The sequence below is a fragment of the Emys orbicularis genome, chromosome 1, assembly GCF_028017835.1.
Source record: "Emys orbicularis isolate rEmyOrb1 chromosome 1, rEmyOrb1.hap1, whole genome shotgun sequence".
In the NCBI taxonomy this organism is placed as follows: domain Eukaryota; kingdom Metazoa; phylum Chordata; order Testudines; family Emydidae; genus Emys; species Emys orbicularis.
The window spans coordinates 93,894,323-93,907,135 of record NC_088683.1 but is presented as its reverse complement, the minus strand read 5'-3'; the positions used below and the strand labels follow the sequence as shown (position 1 = coordinate 93,907,135).

The 12,813-nt window shown below is 42.3% G+C and overlaps 1 protein-coding gene across 1 annotated transcript in view; it reads right to left on the bottom strand.

Moving 5' to 3' along the window:
* UBN2 (ubinuclein 2) overlaps nt 1-12,813 on the bottom strand; it is a 102,412-nt gene that overhangs the window by 69,203 nt on the left and 20,396 nt on the right. The gene's annotated exons all lie outside the window — the stretch shown is intronic.

The following is a 12,813-nucleotide window of genomic DNA, read 5'->3' as shown; positions in this document are numbered from 1 at the left end:
TCTGTCTCTGACAGTGTCTATTACCAGAAGGTTCAGATGACGGTACATGAAACCATGTAGCAGACAGTTACTGAATAATCACCCAAAGGTCAACATAGAATATTTCTTCACAACTCCATCAGTTACTGGGTGACTTACATCCTGCAGTATGCAGGTTTAATATTTAATATACCTGGATTTTTTCAAAATCCTACTTAGATCTTGGCCTCACCAAGATCCGCTAGCCACAGACTCCACAGATTTATTATAAGTTGAATAAAAATATCTCCATTTATCAATTTGTAATGTGTTTGCATTTCAATTTCACAGAATTCACCCTTATTTTTCTAGTATGAGAAAGAATGCCCAATTTACCTTCTCTATACCATTCATTTTTTTTGCATGCCTCTAACATGATCCTCTCTCAATTTATCTTTAAATGGTCCTTATCTTTCCATGCTTCTAATTATTTTCATCATAGAAAATATGCATGCCTCTTCCTAGACCCTTTATTTCTGATATATATTTTGAGATAAGGTGACTAGATAGAACAGAACATTGCAAGTAAGGGGGGGGTCCAGGAATTTATTTACAAGCTTTATAATATTTATAATCAATTTATGTAGGGGTTTTATAATATGTTCAGTGTTAAAATATTAAAAGTATAATACTGAAAATATTGTATTTGCTTTTTTTGAACCTCTGCTCAGTGTAGCGTTTGTTTCACTGAGCTGTCTGCAATGATACCCAGGTTGTCTTCTTGTGTAATTACACTTAATTAGAACTCAACGGTGTCTCTGAATAGTTCATATAATTACTTCCACCGTGCTTTACTTTGTCAACATTAAATACCATCTACCATCATGTTGCCCATTCAACTGGCTTTGAGAGTCATCTGAAATGCCTCACTATCTTCTCAAGTAGCCTACAGAATGGTCATCTGCAAAAGTTACCACCTTACCATTCCTAGCTCATGAATGTGTCACATACCACCAATGGTAGCACAAAACACTATACCACCTCAAAATTAACCTTATGCAGTATAATCATCTAAATGTAGGGCTGTAAGGAACCTTGAGGAGTCAAGTCCAGCTCCCTGAGCTGAGGCAGGACCAAGTACACCCAGACCATCCTTGACAGGCCATGTTGATAACTATAGATTTATTCCTACTCTGTTTACCCTCACTCAGTCAATTTCTTGTAGATATTTTGCTAGCAGTGTATGTTCAAGAAGGCTCTGAACACAGAGAGTAGCAGTCTTGTTGATTCACTCAGGAACAACATTCCACAGAGTGTCATGAAAGAAGTGCTTGCAAGAGGACTGGAAGAATGGGGCATTGAGCGGCAGCATGAAATAATATAACAATATATGGAGATATACCTATCTCATAGAACAGGAAGGGACCCTGAAAGGTCATCGAGTCCAGCCCCCTGCCTTCACTAGCAGGGCCAAGTACTGATTTTTGCTCCAGATCTCTAAGTGGCCCCCTCAAGGCTTGAACTCACAACCCTAGGTTTAGCAGGCCAATGCTCAAACCACTGAGTTATCCAGGACAATGAAAATGAAACAAACATCTTAAGATTGATGAAGCGGAAGAGGGAGTGGAAGGGATGAGATGGTCAGCTTGAGGGGTGAGAAATAGGATTCTGGTGACAGCATTTTTTATGGGGAATGGTGAAAGAATGGGAAATCTGTACAACACCTGTGACTAGGAGTCCAGAGAGAAGACATTTACAATACCTACAAGAAAAGATTACAAGAACTATCACAACTGCAGTGTATGGATAGAGACAAATGGATTATTGAACTATTTTGAAAGAACAAGAGACAGCATTTGGATGTGTCTTAGAGGTATGAGGCATAGGAGATGGAAAAGTCAAAGGTGACCTCAAAGATACAGGCCTAAGCAACAGGGAGATTGGTGCTTGTCAAATATGAAAGAAATGGAGAAAGCGGTGGCTCTCAAGAAAGAAAAGGAATTGCTCTTTGGCTATGTCAGCTTGAGCTGAGACACACCAATAAGAGGAAATGTTGGAGACAGGCCAAGATCCAGAATTGAACAGATGGAGACAAATTAGGAGCAAACAAGTGAATGTGAGTCACTGGGATGGAGATGGCAACTGAAGATATAAGAGCATATGAGATCACTTCATGAAAGGATATAAAATGAGGAGGGGGAAAAAAATCAAGAACAGAACAATGAAGGATGAATAATAATAATAGTATCAATTTGTTCCTCCTTGTTCCTAATGCAAAGAAGCTGAATTATTTCTTTGAAATGTCCTAATCCTCTTTATTTGCTGTCAGGCTAGGGGGAAAATTCTTATCACAGGACCATAGAAGCTAAAACTTCAGATATGGTTGTCTGATGAGAAAGATTAAGAGCAACTAGCAAAATACTAAAAAAAAATTGCTGTTAATTTTTAAGTACATCAGAAGCAGGAAGCCTGCCAAAAATCAGTGGGGCCACTGGACAATCAAGATGCTAAAGAAGCACTCAAGGAAGACAAGGCCGTTGCAGAGAAGCTACATGAATTCTTTGTATCAATCTTCACTGCAGAGGATTTGAGGGAGATTCCCACACCTGAGCCATTCTTTTTAGGGAGGAAATATGAGGCCCTGTCCCAGATTGAGCTATCAGTAGCAGTGGTTTTGGAACAAATTGATAAACTGAACAGTAATAAATCACCAGGACTTCATGGTATTCACCCAAGAGTTCTGAAGGAACTCAAATATGAAATTGCAGAACTACTACTGTGGTATGCAACCTTTTGCTTAAGTCAGCATGTATCACATGACAGGAGGATAGCTAATGTGACACCAAAATTTTAAAAATGCTCCAAAGGCGATCCTGGCAATTACAGGCTGTTAAGTTTAAATTCAGTACCAGGCAAATTGGTTAAAACTATAGTAAAGAACAGAATTATTATATAGATGAACATGATTTGTTGGGGAAGAGTCAACACGGCTTTTGTAAAGGGAAATCATGCCTCACCAATCTATTAGAATTCTTTGTGGGGGTGAACAAACATGTGGACAAGGGTGATCCAGTGGATATAGTGTACCTGGACTTTCAGAAAGCCTCTGACAAGATCCCTCATCAAAGGCTCTTAAGCAAAGAAATGAATGATGAGATAAGAGGGAAGGTCCTCTCATGGATCAGTAACTGGTTGAAAAGACAAGAAACAAAGGGTAGGAATACATGGTCCATTTTCTAAATGGAAAGAGATAAATAGCAGGGTCCCCCAAGGATCTATACTGGAACCAGTGAGGTTCAACATATTCATAAATGATTTGGAAAAGGGTAAACAGTAAGGTGGCAAAGTTTGCAGATGATACAAAATTACTCAAGATAATTAAGTCCAAAGAAGACTGAGAAGAGTTGCAAAGAGATCTCACAAAACTGAGCGACAGAGCAACAAAATGGCAGATGAAATTCAATGTTGATAAATGCAAAGTAATGCACATTGTATGTATAGTTGAGATTGTGTTTTCCAAAATGATGGGGGTATAAATCAGCTGTTACCACTCAAGAAAGATCTTGGAGTCATAGCGGATAGTTCTCTGAAAATATCTGTACAGCAGCAATCAAAAAAGCAATGTTAGGAACCATTAGGAAAGGGATAGATAAGACAGAAAATATAATGTCACTATATAAATCCATGGTATGCCCACATCTTGAATACTGTGTGCAGTTCTGGTTGCCCAATCTCAAAAAAGATATATTAGAATTGGAAAAAGTACAGAGATGGCAACAAAATTATTAGGGCTATGGAACAGCTTCCATATGCAGAAAGATTAATAAGATTGGGACTGTTCAGTTTAGAAAAGAGATGGCTAGTAGGGGGGATATGATAGAGGTCTATAAAATCATAAATGGTGTGGAGGAAGTATTATTTACCCCTTCACATAACACACAAATCAGGGGTCAACCAATTAAATTAATAGGCAGCAGGTTTAAAACAAACAAAAGGAAATACTTCGCACAGTCAACCTGTGGAACTCATTGCCAGGGAATGTTTTGAATGCCTAAAGTATAACTGGGTTCAAAAAAGAATTGTGTAAGTTCATGGAGGATAGGTCCATTAATGGCTATTACCCAAGATGATCAGGGACACAACCCTATGCTCTGGGTGTCCCTAAACCTCTAACTGCTAGAAACTGGGACTGGACAAGAAGGGATGGATCACTAGGTATATTGCCCTGTTCTGTTCACTTCCTCTGAAGCATCTGGCACCAGCCACAGTCAAAAGACAACATACTGGGCTTGATGGATCACTGGTTTGACCCAGTGTGGCCAGCCTTAAGAAAGGTTGTCCCTCTCTTGGGTTGCGGACTCATTCTCAAAAGTTAAAAATGAAATCAATTGCTGTTACGACTGTCTGAAGGCAGTTCTTTAGACAATCATGCACTCTAGTCATTCTGTTTTAGACTATTGTGGAAGGGCTCCTTATTTTTGCTCTTATGTTTAGCATGTCTGAATCTCAGTCAGAAATATTTAGGTTTGTCTCTTTATGTAAGAGAACTACCATAGTCTCAGTTCTAATGCAGCCTAAATAAAAATTCAAATACCTAAATATTATGGATGTCCATTTGGTTTTGAAATCTAGATCTGGTCATAGGTAGTAACACTAATTCAGCCTTTTACTAATACTACCATTTGTTGTGTCCACAAATATTTTACTTACTGTATCCCTCACTCCAGCTTCAAGCCAGTAGAAAAAAGACTGACAGGGCAGAAACATTCACACTGAGTTATACAGTCACATCTGTGTTAAGTCCTGGAGATGGTTTGGTGTATATATAGACACATGGGTTTGTTTTTGTTAAGCTCACTGTGGAAAATCCATGTTCTTCCACTACAGTGCTGTAGGACAATGAGAACACATTTCCATCAAGCACAACTTATCCTGAAATGCAGGTGGGCTTAGTGGTTAAAAGGTTTTATTAAACATGCACATGCAATGTCATTTGTTGTAAGCTTGATAATATTCAAGTGTAACTACAGAGTTAACCACTGATATAGCACATTCTCCTTTACCTCCTCTCTCACGATCTGTAATTTTTGTCAATCTTAGACCTAGTTCACAATCATTAGCCCACTGTATGGAGTCAAGAAATTGAAACCATGTGACTGGTAGTTGCCGTAGCCTGGTAATCTGGCTGCTTCAAGTATGTAGATCTGATTGTTCTGCAGTTATAGCTCTAAAGATCCAGAAATATTTACTTTTCAGGTTTGCTGCCCCTAAGGATAAGTTTTCAAAAATAATGGCCAGGATTGTCTTTCAGTACTACTATGAACTCCAACAAAGCACTTTCTAGCTTTTCAAAAAGAGATCCCCTCCTCGGAAAGTAAGGAAGACTTCAGTCACAGTGGTAGTTATGTCCATCATGAAACACGTGTCCACAAACCTGCCTGTCTTGATCTCCTTAACTCGGACCGTCTCACCCCCAGCTCAATTTCTTCAGTATGTTCCAAATAGGGCACAATCACTGCCTTTCATGCAACTGCAAGATCTCAAAAACGGAAGTTGCATTTAGCAGCTGAATAAGTGACGTTAAGCAAGGTGACAAACTTCTGGATCTCATTTTTCATTTTACAGAAGTGAGAGCTTTTTTATGGACAAATTGCCATTTTCTGCTTCCACACATTTCACATGCAGAGCTGTCACATACATGTAACAGTTAGAAGAGGACTACTCTTTTCAGAAAGACGCATGCATTTGGCAAGTTAAAAAAAATATCTGATATTAAATTAATGATATTTAGATTTCCATGAATTGTGAAAGTGTCTTAAGTTTTTCATATTGATTTAACATACTCTTTTGCACCACATGCTTTAAGATTACTTGGCTCAGGGCCATCAGTACTGCCTTCTGGTGATTCAGGATTTTATTTTTATTTGGTTTTATTTTTATTTTTAAACCCAAGGAACTCAGGGTGATTTGATGTTTTCCAGACATTTCTCTTTGTAAAAAAAAGTCAACCAAGTCGGTGTGTAATTTTTTTAAATACAGATGTTTAGTTTGGAAATTAATATTTGGCACTATGAAGCTACCTGGCCCTGACAGCACCAAAGGCTTCAGTTCAGCAAGGTACTTAAACACATTGCTAACTTTAAGCACCTCAGGTGTCCCATCAAAGTCAATGGGATTGCTCACATGCTTGAAGTTAGATACCTGCTTAAGTACCTTGCTGAATGTAGGCCTACAATCGCAATTATTATATTGGTAGCAAACAAGTAGTACAGAGGCCCTTTCCCTTCTAAAAGGGAATCAAATTACACTTTATAGAAATAGCAATAATCAAATTGTTGTTTATTTTACTACAAAGCCTACTCAGGCTTGCTGGGCAAAAACAACTGCCTTTGAACTATCTGACTGTAGTTTGCAATATAGCTTTATTCTTCATCTTAAACTAACTGTCCATGACATTTGCCAGGTTCTAGAAGCTACTATACCACCTACCTTCTCTCTTTCTCCCCCCCCCCCCCCCCCAAGCAGGACAGAGAGAGAGGTTACTTACTAGTAACTGTTCAAGACACACCTTTGTGCATTCACACTTATAGGATATGGCACTCCTGGCATCGAGGTACAGACGTGCCCTGAAAAGCTGTGTCTATTGAGGAGTGGCCAAGAGAGCTTGTGTGAGGGTAACAGTGCACTTTTTTAGGCCTTGTCTACACCACAGAATTGTGTCGACAAAAGTTATGCTGCTTCAATTAAAGTGCTTTAATTAAACCGCTCTTGCATGTCCGCACTATGATCCTTGTGTCTGGCGGCAGAGCACATCCACACTAGCAGCTCTTGCACCGACACAGAGAGCAGTGCACTTTGGGAAGCTATCCCACTATGCAACTGGCCACAGGATACTTTGGGAAGCGTTTGCAATGCCTCCTGGGGCAAATACAATGTCACATGATGCAGGTTTCTCAAGCCCATCATTCCATGGGCATCCTACTAAATTGCCAGCTGCTTTTCAACTGACGTGTACGGGGGGAGGAGAGAAAGAGAGCACGCATGTCAGGGGGGAGACAGTGTATGTGTTGGGGAAGCGTGTGAGAGATTGTGTATGTGGGGAGTGTATATGTGAGAGACAGTGTATGTTGGGGGAGAGTGGGTCGGCAAGCTGTCTTTTAGTTCAGACAGCAGCCTCTTCCCCTAACACCATCCCACCACCTGCCCACTCTGCCTGACAGCTGATTTCACATTAATGGTTCTGTGATTCCCTTCGAGTTCTCCCACAAACTCCTAAGATACCAGGAGCTGCATCCTCATCAGCTCTGAGAGCTCTCCACCCTGAGGAATGTCAAAGTTTCCCAGAGTTTTGAAAGGGGAGGGGCACAGTGAGCAGAGTGGTCACGGTGGACATTGTGGGATACTGGGGGAGGCTAGTTATGTCGACATAATGAACAGGAGAATCTACACTGATGCTTTGTCGCTTTAACTTTGCTACAAAAAGATTTATGCCTCTCGTCGCGGTGGTTTTATTTTGTTTGCAAAACAGCAGAGTTTTGCCATCAAAAGAAGCTTTGTGGTATGTACACCTCCACTGTTTTGTCAGCAAAAGCTACCTTTTGCCGACAAAACTGTGTAGTGTGGACAAGGCCTTACATACAGTGGACAACATCTCCCAACTGCAAAGTCCTATGTTATGTAGGGCTCAGATGTACAGGGGAAGGTGGAGAGGTACTGTGAACACAGAGGAAACTCTAGGAACAAGAGCTACTGGTAAGTAACCTCTTTCTCTTTGAGGGCCTCTGAGTATTCTAATTTGCAGGAGATTATCAAACAGTGCTCTACCAGAAGTACATCAGAGGCAAGGAGTTCTTCGCTAAATGTGCACTGTAGCACTCCTTTCCCAAACTATGTATCAGAGCATAATGCTAAATCCAAGGATCAGTGTCTGGTGAAAGTGTGCACTGAACTCCAAGTTGCTGCTCTGCAAATCACTGACATAGTGGGTCTTGCAAAATGGGTCTTTAAATCAAGGGGTACTAGTTTCCTAGCTGACCTGTAGCAATGTTCTATGCACCACCTAGCCCAATATGAAAGTCTATTTGGTAATGGGTTCTATCTGGCATTTCTCCCCAAATGCTACAAATAGCCCATTAGTATTTTCTAAAGAGCTCTTATTTTTTTTTTTTTTTTTTAACCTGAAAAGAGTGCCCTCACTACATCTACAGTATGTAGACAAGTTTCTTAAGTGGGAATGGGATTGGGGGGAAATACATTGAGGTAGGTGGAAATTTGAGACCGCCTTATGCATGAAGCTGGAATGGGGCATCACAATGACCTTGTCTTTGTGCACTAGTATATGGATAAGTGGCCATCAGAGCACTGATCTCATGCTTCTAGAAGGGGTAATACCTATCAGGAAGGCTAGTTTTGATTAATAAATGTTGAAGAGGCTCGTACAAGAGGCTCATAGAGAGGGCCCATCAGCTTCATTAAAACGAGATTTAGGTGTCATGAAAGGAGAGGCAGGAAGTAAATTTACCATAACTTTAAGGAACCTGGATACCGTAGGATGAGAGAAGATGGATTTGCCCCTAACAAAATTGCAAGAAAGCAAATATTGCTGTCAAACGGACTTTTATGGCGAGTATGGCTAGGTCCTGAAACTTAAGATGTAGGAGGTACTCTAGAACTGCAAGGACCTCAGCTGGAGATGGAGTGATTCCCTTACCTATGACCCAGACAGTCAACTGTTTCCATTTTTGCATATTGCATTTTAAGATCGAGAACCTCCTGGATTGTAAAAGGATGTCTGAACCCTCCAAAATCAGAAACTGTCCACATTTGTCAGGTAGTTAGCCTCCGCACTGCAAGATGGAGCATCTCTGAGCTGGGATGCAGACTCTTCCCTTGCTACTGAGACAGACATCCAGAGATAGAAGGCAGCAGGTATGGTGGTTCTCTGGGCCATCTGCAGAAGATCTAGACACCAGTGCTAATGAGGCCACCCTGTGGCTATTAATAGGATGTTGACAGTCTGACCTGATTTTCTTATGACCCTGAGTATTAAGAGAATGGAAGGGAGGACATATAGAAGATGTTTGCTTCAGCCCAACAGAGAAACATCCTTAAGAAGGTTTTTTGTCTCAGAGTGCTCTTGTGCAATACACTTGGCATCTGGTCTTTTGTTCGGTCACGAATACATCTATTATTGGTTGGGCCCATCTGTGAAATAGCACACTGGCTCTGCTGCATTCAAGGATGGCTTGTATTGATGATCCTGAGACTTCCTGCTAAGCAAGTCTGCCCACACGTTCGCCTCGCCTGCAAGGCAAAGAGCTACTGAGTGGCTTTGGATGCAACACAGCCAAAGATATTTGTGGAAGCAAGAAGAGAGCTACAAATATACTCCTCCCTATTTGCTGCTGTGAATCAGGACAGTGGTGTTGTCTGTAAGCACGCATACTACACAGTGCTGCAGAGATAGCTGAAAGGCTTTGAGGGCCCACCAAGCTGACCTAAGTTCCAGTATCTTGATAAGAAGTGTAGACTCAAGTGTTTCCTGGCCTATGTCCTTGGCAGTCTTGGTAATGCACACCCCAGACCAGATTGGAGGAATTGGTGAGGATTATGATGTTAAGGGAGGGGAGAGCAAAAGGTATCCCCTGAAGGACAATGGTCCCTGTGAATTATTTGTATTGCAGTATTGCCTGTTCCCACTAATGAAGCTATTGGAGCACTTGAGAATAGTCTCCTTTGAAGACTGTACATTTGGCATGGCCAGTGGTGTAAAAGTCTCATGTTCAGACAAGCAAAGGGTGTGAGAGAGTGATGAAACCATCAGGCCTAGTACTGTTAGGGGAAAAAAAGTTTACGTATTACATACTTGTTATTCCCTGAGAATTGCCAGAGGGTCTAGAATTTGAAAACTGTCTTGTGGAAGAAAGGCTCTGGCCTGAGTGGTGTCCAAGACTGTTCTGATTAAAATGATTCTTCGTACAGGTTGAAGTGTCAATTTCTTCCAGTTAACAGTCCCAAAGACTGGAAGGAGTTGCACATGTAGTGATCTCTGAGGAGAGGTCCTTCGGTGAGTTAGCCCTCAGGAGCCGGTCATCGAAGTACGGGTAGACAAATATTCCTTGGTGTCTGAGGTTTGCACCAGCCACTGTGAGGCACTTGTTGGGGCTGTAGACAAGTCAAAAGGCAGGCCTCTGAATTGGTAGCATCTTGTGCCCCATCTCACGTACTTGACGTGAGCATGTTTGATTGCCAGATGAAAACAGGCATCCTTTAAATTGAGAGCTGCACACCTATTCTCTGGTATAAGGAAGAGATGTCCCCTAGAGAGAGCATCCTGAACTTGAATGCTTTTAAAGATCCGTTTTGGATTATGAGGTCAAGGATGGGTCTCAGAAAGTTGCTCTTGTTGGGGATCAGGAAATAGGATTTATTCTCACTTTCCCTGAGTTTTCCTGCGGACACTGTTCACAGTGTCCCACCTCTCTGACTCACTTCTTGAAAAGGAAATCCACTTCTTCCACCAGGATTCTCTTATAGGATGGGTGTTTGAAGAGAAAGGTGAGGGTGGCAAGGTGGTCATGTGTGAAACTAGATGGAATCTGTCATAAATGGTGTCCAGTAACCAGCAATCAGAAGTAATCATGCAACAGGTGCTGCAGAAAGACAAAGTCCAAAAGTGTGAATATATGGAGAGGAGATGCAGACTGGAGGCATGGTACATGACAAACATACAGTCAAAATTGCTGTTTAGAAGCTGATGTTGATGGCTGTGAGGATGCACAGGGAGGAAGCCTACTTCTATACTGCTGAGGTTATTTGTCAGTAGCAGGTTTAAGAGGTGGCTGATATCACTTCTGGGGATGTATCCCTTGGTGTTGCCTGGGAGCTTGTCTTTGGAAGCAAAATGACAGGTAGAAAAACCTCAGAGTTGAGGAAGAGGACTGCATTAATTGCAGGGAGTGGAGAGTGGCCGTGATCATCTCTAGGTCTTCATCATTTTGTCACTAAAAGTGGCAGTGCCCTCAAAAGGGAATTCCCCAGCCCCACCCCAGGATTCAGATACGAGACCAGAAGCCCTCAGCCAGAAGTACCTTCCAAGAGCCATTCCTGTGGCCATTTTTCTTGCACTGGCATCTAAGGCAACCTAGGCTGCTCTTCAAGCAAGCATACAACTATTGGTGACCAGAGTCTTGGCCACTTCCTTCTGTTCCTTGAACAAGGATTCAAGGCTGGGGCTTATGACATCAAACAAAGCATAACTGTAGTGGGACAATACACCATTATAGCTGGCCACTCAAAGGCCTATTTAACCAGGTAAGTAAGCTCTCCTGACAAAACATCCATATGTCATCTCTCTCTGACAGAGTGTTGCACTTAAGTGTCCTATAAGATGCCTTGTTGCACTTAAATCTCCTATACTACAGATACAATCATGGAATTTGCCAAAGGATGTTGCAGCAGGAACTAGTGTCTTTTAGTACACTTCAACCTCTCTAATCACTCAGTGACAGACTTGAAGGTGTCAGTTTTGCAACAAAAAAACTTCAAAAACAGACTCCAAAGAGAGACTGCTGAACTCGAATTAATATGCAAATTAGACACAATTAATTTAGGCCTAAACAGAGACTGGGAAAGGTTGGGTCATTACACTAACTGAATTTTTCCCCCCCCCATGTTAAGTTCTCCTCACACCTTCTATGGGTCATCTCGATTATCACTTCAAAGTTTTTTCTTCTGCTGCTACTGATAGCTCATCTCAGTTGATTGGCCTCTTACAATTGGTATGCGTACTTCCACCTTTTCATGTTCTCTGTATGTATAAATATCTTCTGTCTGTGTGTTCCACTCTGTGCATCTGAAGAAGTGAGCTGTAGCCCACGAAAGCTTATGCTGAAATAGATTTCTTAGTCTCTAAGGCCTGGTCTACACTAGGCTTTTATGTCGAATTTAGCGCCGTTACATCGAATTAACCCTGCACCCGTCCACACCACGAAGCTATTTAGTTCGACATAGAGCTCTCTTAAATTCGACTTCTGTACTCCTCCAAAACGAGAGGAGTAGCGCTAAATTCGAAATGGCCATATCGAATTAGGCTAGGTGTGGATGGAAATCGACGGTAATAGCTCCGGGAGCTATCCCACAGTGCACCACTCTGTTGACGCTCTGGACAGCAGTCCGAGCTCGGATGCTCTGATCAGCCACACAGGAAAAGCCCCGGGAAAATTTGAATTCCTTTTCCTGTCTGGCCAGTTTGAATCTCATTCCCTGTTTGGACAGCGTGGCGAGCTCAGCAGCACTGGCAACGATGCAGAGCTCTCCAGCAGAGATGGTCATGCAATCTAATAGAAGGAGGGCCCCAGCATGGACTGATCGGGAAGTCTTGGATCTCATCGCTGTGTGGGGCGATGAGTCCGTGCTTTCAGAGCTGCGCTCCAAAAGACGGAATGCAAAGATCTACGAGAAGATCTCTAAAGCCATGGCAGAGAGAGGATACAGCCGGGATGCAACGCAGTGCCGCGTGAAAATCAAGGAGCTGAGACAAGGCTACCAAAAAACCAAAGAGGCAAACGGACGCTCCGGATCCCATCCCCACACATCCCGTTTCTACGAGGCACTGCATTCCATCCTAGGTGCGGCCGCCACCACTACCCCACCACTGACCGTGGACTCTGAGGATGGGATATTGTCCGCGGCAGGTTCCTCGTCGGACATGTTAGCGGACGGGGAAGATGAAGAAGGAGATGAGGAGGACGAGGCAGTCGACAGCGCTGGCACCGCTGATTTCCCCGACAGCCAGGAGCTCTTCATCACCCTTACCGAGATCCCCTACCAACCGTCCCCATCCCTTACCCCGGA